This window comes from Nycticebus coucang, chromosome 8 (genome assembly GCF_027406575.1).
Source record: "Nycticebus coucang isolate mNycCou1 chromosome 8, mNycCou1.pri, whole genome shotgun sequence".
Lineage (NCBI taxonomy): Eukaryota > Metazoa > Chordata > Mammalia > Primates > Lorisidae > Nycticebus > Nycticebus coucang.
The window spans coordinates 118,881,167-118,889,061 of NC_069787.1; the positions used below are offsets into that span (position 1 = coordinate 118,881,167).

General features: G+C 36.5%; 1 pseudogene; it reads right to left on the reverse strand.

The window, feature by feature from the left end:
* Positions 1-409: 409 nt before the first annotated feature.
* On the reverse strand, positions 410-768 carry LOC128591431 (eukaryotic translation initiation factor 1-like; annotated as a pseudogene).
* Positions 769-7,895: the final 7,127 nt, after the last annotated feature.

A 7,895-nucleotide genomic window follows, 5' to 3' on the forward strand; every position in this document is an offset into this window, starting at 1 on the left:
ATTCTCTGCCTAAATCCTCTATGACCGTGATGAAAACTATAGTCAGTAGGTCCCATGTGGCCTGCCTACCTGCCAGCATTTCAGATGTGCCCAGATAACATGTGAGCAGGTGAAAAACAGTGCTAAGCCTCTTAACGAAATTTTTTCCTATCAATAAAGTGGATATTCTGGTTATAATATATTATGTTTTTCACAGGGATTAATAAATGTATTGTCATTTTGAATGTTTTGATTTCTTTAGAGACTTCTTTTTTTGGCTCTTTTCAGTTTATTGCATGAAGGAGTTACACTAGTCCAAGTTAAAAGCAGACCCCAAATGGTTACATTATACAAGCTGTGAGGTTTTTAAACTTGTGACAAGGGACAAAGGGGAAATTTTACTCGTTGCAAGTAAATTCTCACATAAGCTTCAGTGAGCCACAAGCACTTTACACCCACGAACCTTCAGCTGATCGTCCTTAGCCAGTTCAATCTCTACAAGGAACTGGCATATGTTCTTAGCTGGTCACCCCCTAGCTCAATTACTTCTCCATATTCTGGATGCTCAATTATAGTACCATTGCAGGCAAATTTCTTCTTAAATGCCTTCACTAATTTCTTTTTACCTTAATCATCAGTGATCCCTTGAACAATAGTAAGGGTCTTTTTGCCATTTCTCTGTTGAACTCTTATATGGATATAATCCTCAGTGTCAGCGGGAAGCAGGTCATCACCCTTACTTGCACCAGCAAAGGGGAGGAAAGAGTGGAGGTTCTGGACAGTGGACATATGATAGGATTCCTTTTCCTAGATGGGCATGGGGGACCGAGCGTGGGGAAGCGAGGGGCCTTCAGGAAGAGGCTGCTGAGTCCTGGTGGCAGCTCAGTGACTGGGTAGAGTCTTCTTTGGTTGTGTCTTATTTATAACTGGGTTGTTTTCTTTTTAAATTTTGGAGAGATTTTCAGTTATCATTCTGTTATTAACTTCTAGTTTATCATCTGGTGGTCTAAGAACATGGTTTGTGTGATTTCTTTTCTTGTAAATTTGTTATGTTGAAGTCCTATACGGCATTCTATCCTACTGAGTGTTGTATGTGAGCTTAAGAAAGATATGTGTTCTGCTGTTCTTTGATGGGGCTTTTTTATAAATTTCTATTACATCAAGTTCATTGTTAGAGTAGTTCAGGTCAGCTATATCCTTACTGCTTTTCTGCTTCCTTGGTCTATCAATTACTGGAATAATGGTGTTGAATTTTCCAGCTACAATAGGAAGTGTATTTGTTTTTCCTTTCAGTTCTATCAGTTTTTGGCTCATGAATTTTGATACTTGACTATTAAATGCAAACACATTTAGATTATGTCTCTTGGAGAAATGAACCCTTTGTCATTCTTATGAACCCTTATGTAAATTCTTTTTTCTTTTCTTTCTCTTGAGACACAGTCTCACTCAGTCACCCTTGGTAGAGTAACACAGAGTCAGAGCTCACAGCAACCTCAAACTCTGGGCTCAAGCAATCCTTTTGCTTCAGCTTCCCAAGGAGCTGGGACTATAGGTGCTTGCCACACTGCCCGGCTAAGTCATTATGTAAATTTTACAGACTGAATTGTGTCCAATATTTATGTGTTTAAGCCCTAACCCACTCTATGTCTGGAGATAGTCTTTAAGAAGATAATTAAGGTTCAATGAATCACTGAAGTCCAATCTTAATCACACAGAACTGTGCTTATAAAAAAGGGAAAGAGAAAGGGAAAGCTCTCCCCACACATGAACACAATGATATGAAGGCAGCTGTCTGCACACCAGACAAAGAGGTTCATCAGGAACTGAACTGGTCAGCAGCTTGATCTTAAAATTCCCAGCCTTTGGAAATATGAGGAGATAACTTTCCATTATCTAAGCCAGCAAATCTATGAACTTTTGTTACAGCAGCCTCAGCTGACTAGTACAATTATACTTCTCTTTATCTCTGAAAATTTTCCTTGTTTTAAAGTCAGCTTTGTCTGAAATTAATACAGTGAATTAACTTTCTTTTTACTAGTGATCATCTTGGTATATCTTTCTCCTTTTTTTTAAAACTAACCTAAGAGTCTTTTAACCTAAGACTCTTTATATGTAAAGTAGAGTTTTATAAGACAACTTATAGGCCAAGTCTTTTTTTTTTTTTGCCTACTCTGAAAATTTGATGTTTTAATTAGTATATTTTAGACTACATTTAAGGTGATTGTTCTTATTGTTGAATTAATATGTACTATGTTTGTTTCTGTTTTGAATTCATTACCTTTTTTCTTTTTTTTTTATTACATCATAGCTGTGTACATTAATGCGATCATGGGGCACCATACCATTACCTTTTTTCTTATTTCTATTCATTTTATACTTTCTCTAGTTTCAATTGAACATTTTATATGATTCATTTTATCTGTCTTATATCAATTATGCTTCTCTAAAAAATTTATGTAGGGGTTGCCCTAGAGTTTCCAATACACATTTTTAACTTATGAAAGAGTACGTTCAAATAACACTATGCACTCCCCATATAAGTACCTTATAAAACAGTATTCCCAATATCTCCCTCCCTGTCTCTTAAGAAATGACTTCATTGATTTTAGTTACCATATGCCAGAATCATCTAATTTGCCGTTATTACTTTTAAAGCATCACCTTTTATCTATGTTAAGTATGAGACATGAAAGTTTTTATTTTACCTTCACTTATTCCTTCTTTGACTCACTTTTTAATGTAAATTCAAATTTATTACTTATGTCATTTTGTTTTTCCTTAAAAAACTTTTTAAAACATTATTTGTGGGGCAGGTATGCTGGTGAGAAATGTCCTCAATTAGTGTTTGAAAAATCTTCATTTCTCCTTCACTATTGGGTATAAGTTTGTTGTATAGTCATATAGAATTCACGACTGGTTCTTTCTTTCTCTTTCGTTCTTTCTTTAGTCACTTTAAATCTTTGGCCCCCTTTTCTTTTTGTTTGCATGATTCCTGATATATTTTTTTGTACTTATTGTTTTATACGTAAGACAATGTCCCCTTCTGACTTTTTCAGGATTTTCCACTATCTGAATATGACAGATAAGCTTTTAAATTGGATTCTCTGATGTTTTGTATTTATTTTAGTTTGTTGGTTGCTTTTTTTAAAAAATGCTACTTGGTGGTTCTCAGCTTCCTTGATATGTGGATTGATGTCTGTCATTGATCTTGAACAGTTTTCAGCCATTATTACCTGATCTATTTCTCTTGCTACATTTCCTCTTCCCTTCTGGTGCTGTTTTTACTTGTATGTTAGACCTTTCAAAATAGTTACAAAGTTCTTATATGTTGTCCTTTATCTCTTCATGTCTCTTTCTCTTTCGACTTTGGTCTGGGAGTTTCTTCGACCTATCTTCAAGCTCACTGATTCACTGATTCTTTTGAAGGCTCTGTCTTACACACTGATGAACACATCCAAAAGATTCTTTATTCCTATTGCCAAGTTTTTAATTTCTAAAACTTCCTTTTGGTTCTTAGTGTTTTCAATTTTCTGCTTACATTAATTATATGTCCTTACACATTTTCTATGTATTCCATTAGCACCTGTTATAGGCTAAAGTGTGCCCCCTCAAATGCACATGCTGAAGCCCTAATAGCTAACAACTCTGCATGTAACTTTTTTTGAAGGCAGGGCCTTTGAAAAGATGACTTAGTAAAATTAGGTGGTCTTTGGATTGTAATTTAATTTGATTGGTGTCCTTATAAGAAGACGACATTTTCCTTTTCCTTTTCTTTTCTTTCTTTTTTTTTAAAATCTCCAATTGGTCTCTGAGCTGAAGAAGAGGAAATTTAGACGCAAAGTGGCACCAGTGATATGCATACAACAAGGAATTATTAGGCAAGGATACAGCAAGAAGGCAGGAGTCTGCAAGCCATAGGGACAGGACTCAGAAGAAGCAAAACCTGCGGACACCTTGATTCTGGACTTCTATTCTCCAGAACTATGGGAAAATAAATTTCTCCTGTTTAAACTCCCTAGTTCATGGCACTTTGCCATGGCAGCTCTAGTAAACAAATACAGCATCCTTAACATATTTATCCTAGTGATTTTAAATTTTCTGTTTGAAATTCAAACAGAATTTCAATCCACATATGACAATCCATGTCATATGTGGATTTGTGTTTATTTTGTTTGTTCAGACGTATGTGTGTGTGTGTGTGTGTGTGTTTGGCCTTTCATATGTCTTGTAATTTTTGTTGAAAGATAAACATATTGCACTGGGGAATAATTAGAACTGAGGTAAATAGTCCTTTACTGTGAAGATTTATGTTAAATTGCTAGAATCTGGGCTATGTTTAATCTTTGCTATAGCTGGAGATACCAGAGGCTTCTTGGTCCTTTGGCATTTTTGCTTTTGTATCCTCTCTTGCGTCAGGCTTCCCTAAGTAATGCTCCCCACAGAGAGTCTGCATCTTGAAGCTCTTTTTTTTTTTTTTTTTTTGCAGTTTTTGGCTAGGGCCTGGGTTTGAACCCACCACCTCTGGCATATGGGGCCGGCGCCCCACTCTTTGAGCCACAGGTACTGCCTTGAAGCTCTTTTTGATGTCAACCACTGTTATCATATTGGAGTCCTGCTGGTGTGGTAGTAAGGTGTGGGTGAAGGAAAGCCTTCTACATACTTATAATTAAATCTCGTTCTTTGAGTCAGCCAGTATTTCTGGACTGTGATGTTCACAGGTGTTTTTTCCCAGTGCTATAGCTTAAAAATTTGTGCTTAAAGGGTAAAGACCCTTTTAGACAAAACAGAAAGGCTAGGAGGGAGAGTAGAAAGAACGCCTTTCTCTAGCTATAACAAGGCTCGAGGAAAGTCTTCTTTGGAGGGTAGACCTTTAGGGAGAATGCTTGAAGTGTCTGTCATATTCACTGGTTTTTCCTTGCCCTGTCTGAACCACAAGGGGATCTTTCTCAAATATTCACCATGAAAACCTGCAGGTGTTCCCTAAGGACTTTTCACTCTCAATTAGTCCATACTCAATCTCTACCAATTTGTTAAAATTAACATTTTAGTGTTCTTGCTAGTTGTGGGTCTAATGGCTTCTGCTGCAGTTAAGCTGCTGCACTGTGACTACCTAGATCCACCGATGGATTATTTTACTGCTATTACTATAGCAAATGACCACAAACTTGGTGTCTGAAACGGCACGAATTTATTACCTTAAAGTTCTGAAAGTCTGAAATGGTTCACATTAGGATAAAATCAATGAGTCAACATGGCTACATCCCTTCTGTACGCTCTAGGGGAGAATTTGTTTCTTTGTTTTTTTCAACCTTCCAGAGGCCATTGATGATAGACTATTCCTTCGTCATCCAGCTCATTAATATCAGGCCAAGGACTTTTCAAACTGCCCTTTTTGTCATTCTTTTCTGCTTCCTTTTCCACTTTTGAGAATCTTGAGTTTATGTTGGGCTCAACCAATAATCCAAGAAAATCTCTCTAAGTATTAGTTGATTAGCCATCATAATTTCATCTGCTATCTTAATTCCTCTTTTTTAAATAAAATACATGTTCACAGGTTCCAGGGATACGGATCTGAGTTTCTCTGGCAGCCATTAATTTGCCTGTCATTACCTATCTTGATTTTAGTGGCAGTTTGCCCTGCAACCTTAATTCTCCAAGGACGTCTAAGGGTAGTTGTTGATTTTCAGTTTGTTCAGCATTTTCTTAATCTTTGGACAGTAGTTATGACCTCTAAACTTTTTAGACAGTCAGGGCTAACACTGGAGGTAGTAAGTACTTTGTCACTCTAGATTTTCAGTTCCTAAGTAGCAATAACTGAATCTCTCTTATCTTTTTTGTATCTAGCATTGGACACATAAGTTTTAAGAGAGAAATGTGGCAGGAAGATAACCTCTCCATTAAAAATACTTTGCTGTCAATTTGAAGAACTTCAAGCCAAAGACATGCTGTGACAGATTTACAGTTCACAGAAATATTTGAGTAGTCTTTTGGAAATAAGTAAGAGGAAAAATGCAGCAGTTACCAAGAAGGCTATTACTGAATTATAATCTGAAAGCCATGTATCCTCTGAAGTTTCATCAAAACCAAGCCTAATTAATACTATTTCAATTAATTAGCTCAGTCTTGAAGATTAAAAATATAGATCATATTGTTCTAGGGATATTAAAACATATGTGTACATGTTTAAACTTCTTTCTTCCTATAGTCAAAGACTATGTTATAATACAACTCTAAAAGCCAAGAGTTTAACATTAACCTATTGGAAAAATTTTTTAAAGTATTAAACATACCCAGATATTATGGATTTTCCAGATGTTGTTGCTGCAATATAAATGATGGGGAAGACAACGGCAAAGTAACATACAGGTATCCTAGGGGACTCGGTTTTATACCAATATATGCATTATTAAACACCAGGATCTACAATTTGCTAACAATTATGTTGACTTTTTGAAAAAACCTTGATGCTCATTTTTCAATTTCCTTTGACAAACAGTCTCAAAATAAAGTCTCCTACTTCTTATCTTTTCACAATACAACCACCAAGTCAAATGTCGACTTAAGACATGAAATAAATTGTATGGTATCTGGTTCTTTACTGTAGTGTATTTCCCGCCCTATTTACCAGAGGGTACAAACTGAAAGTCTCAGATAAAGTTTGGTCTGTGGATGCATTTTGGGGAGGGTCAGAATTTTTTTTAATTAATTAGTTTCCAATGCTTAAAGGATCACAAGATTTTAAATTAAAAAAATTATATTTCTAGCTTTTTTATTAGGAACATCTTTATTTCTACCCATCAGTAGAAGACTGGTCTTAAGAAAGATTTCGATTTGGGGAGAAAAACAGGGTACAGGAAGGCACAGCTTTTTTATTTTGGCAGAATTCCTACCATTTTATGTTGTATTTCACTCAATCTATGCACTAATGTCCCCTGCAGACACTGAGTTTGTACTCCCTAACACCTGCCTCTGCCATTTCAGTCGATGGCTCTGGTCACTGACATCTAGAAATCTCTTTAGAATGGTCTAGAGGATGGAAGTGCATAGGAGATCTCTCCGCAGAAATTCCAATGCTCATAAACAGCTGAATCTGTTCATCGGTGTTTGTAATAACTGGTATGCTTTCAAATGTGCAAACCATGTTTGAAAGGAAGTCTTGTAGCCAGATGATATCTGACTCATTTTTTGTAGTATGATTAATTGTGCTATAAAAAGTATTTTCAAAAATTAGTCAGGCTCAAGAGACACAAAAAACATTCAAACTCAAATGAATTTAAACCAAAAAGCTAGATATAAGGATTGAAATCTAGGAGGTATTTAAGAAACCAGTAGTGAGTATTTAAAGACAGGGAAGGGTAGTTACTCTGGACTCTCTTTCTTTTACTCTTTAAAGTGCATTTCTTTCAATGCCTCTTTTTCACTCACCCTTCTTTCAGTTACTTTTTCCCTCCCAATTTTAATCTCCACAGTGTCACACAGTGTCCATTCAAGCCCGTGACTTTTATTAGCCACCATTGGTTGGTTCTTTGAGAGAAGACTCTGAGTGATCTAACTCATCTTTAGAAACCAACCACAGAAATCACAAGGCACTGTGCAGCTTCTGGATTGGCTACTTTTGGGCAAGAGCACGTTTTGTCTGATCAGTCACAGCCAATGATGTGTCAGCAACATCATAATCATCATTACTGTCATCTCTTGTCATTGCTATCAGTATCACTGCTAACCTTTCCTGGAGGCTTTCTACGTACCAATCTTTTAAACACTGTACATATGACTCATTTAAACCCAACTATAGTCCATGAGGCAGACCCTCCTTTGACTGTATTTTATGGATGAGGACAGTGAGCATGGTGGTATGTGCTCAGCAGGGACCTAGCGGCAAGGGTTCCTTCCCTTACCAAGAGCTAGGGGTGGGA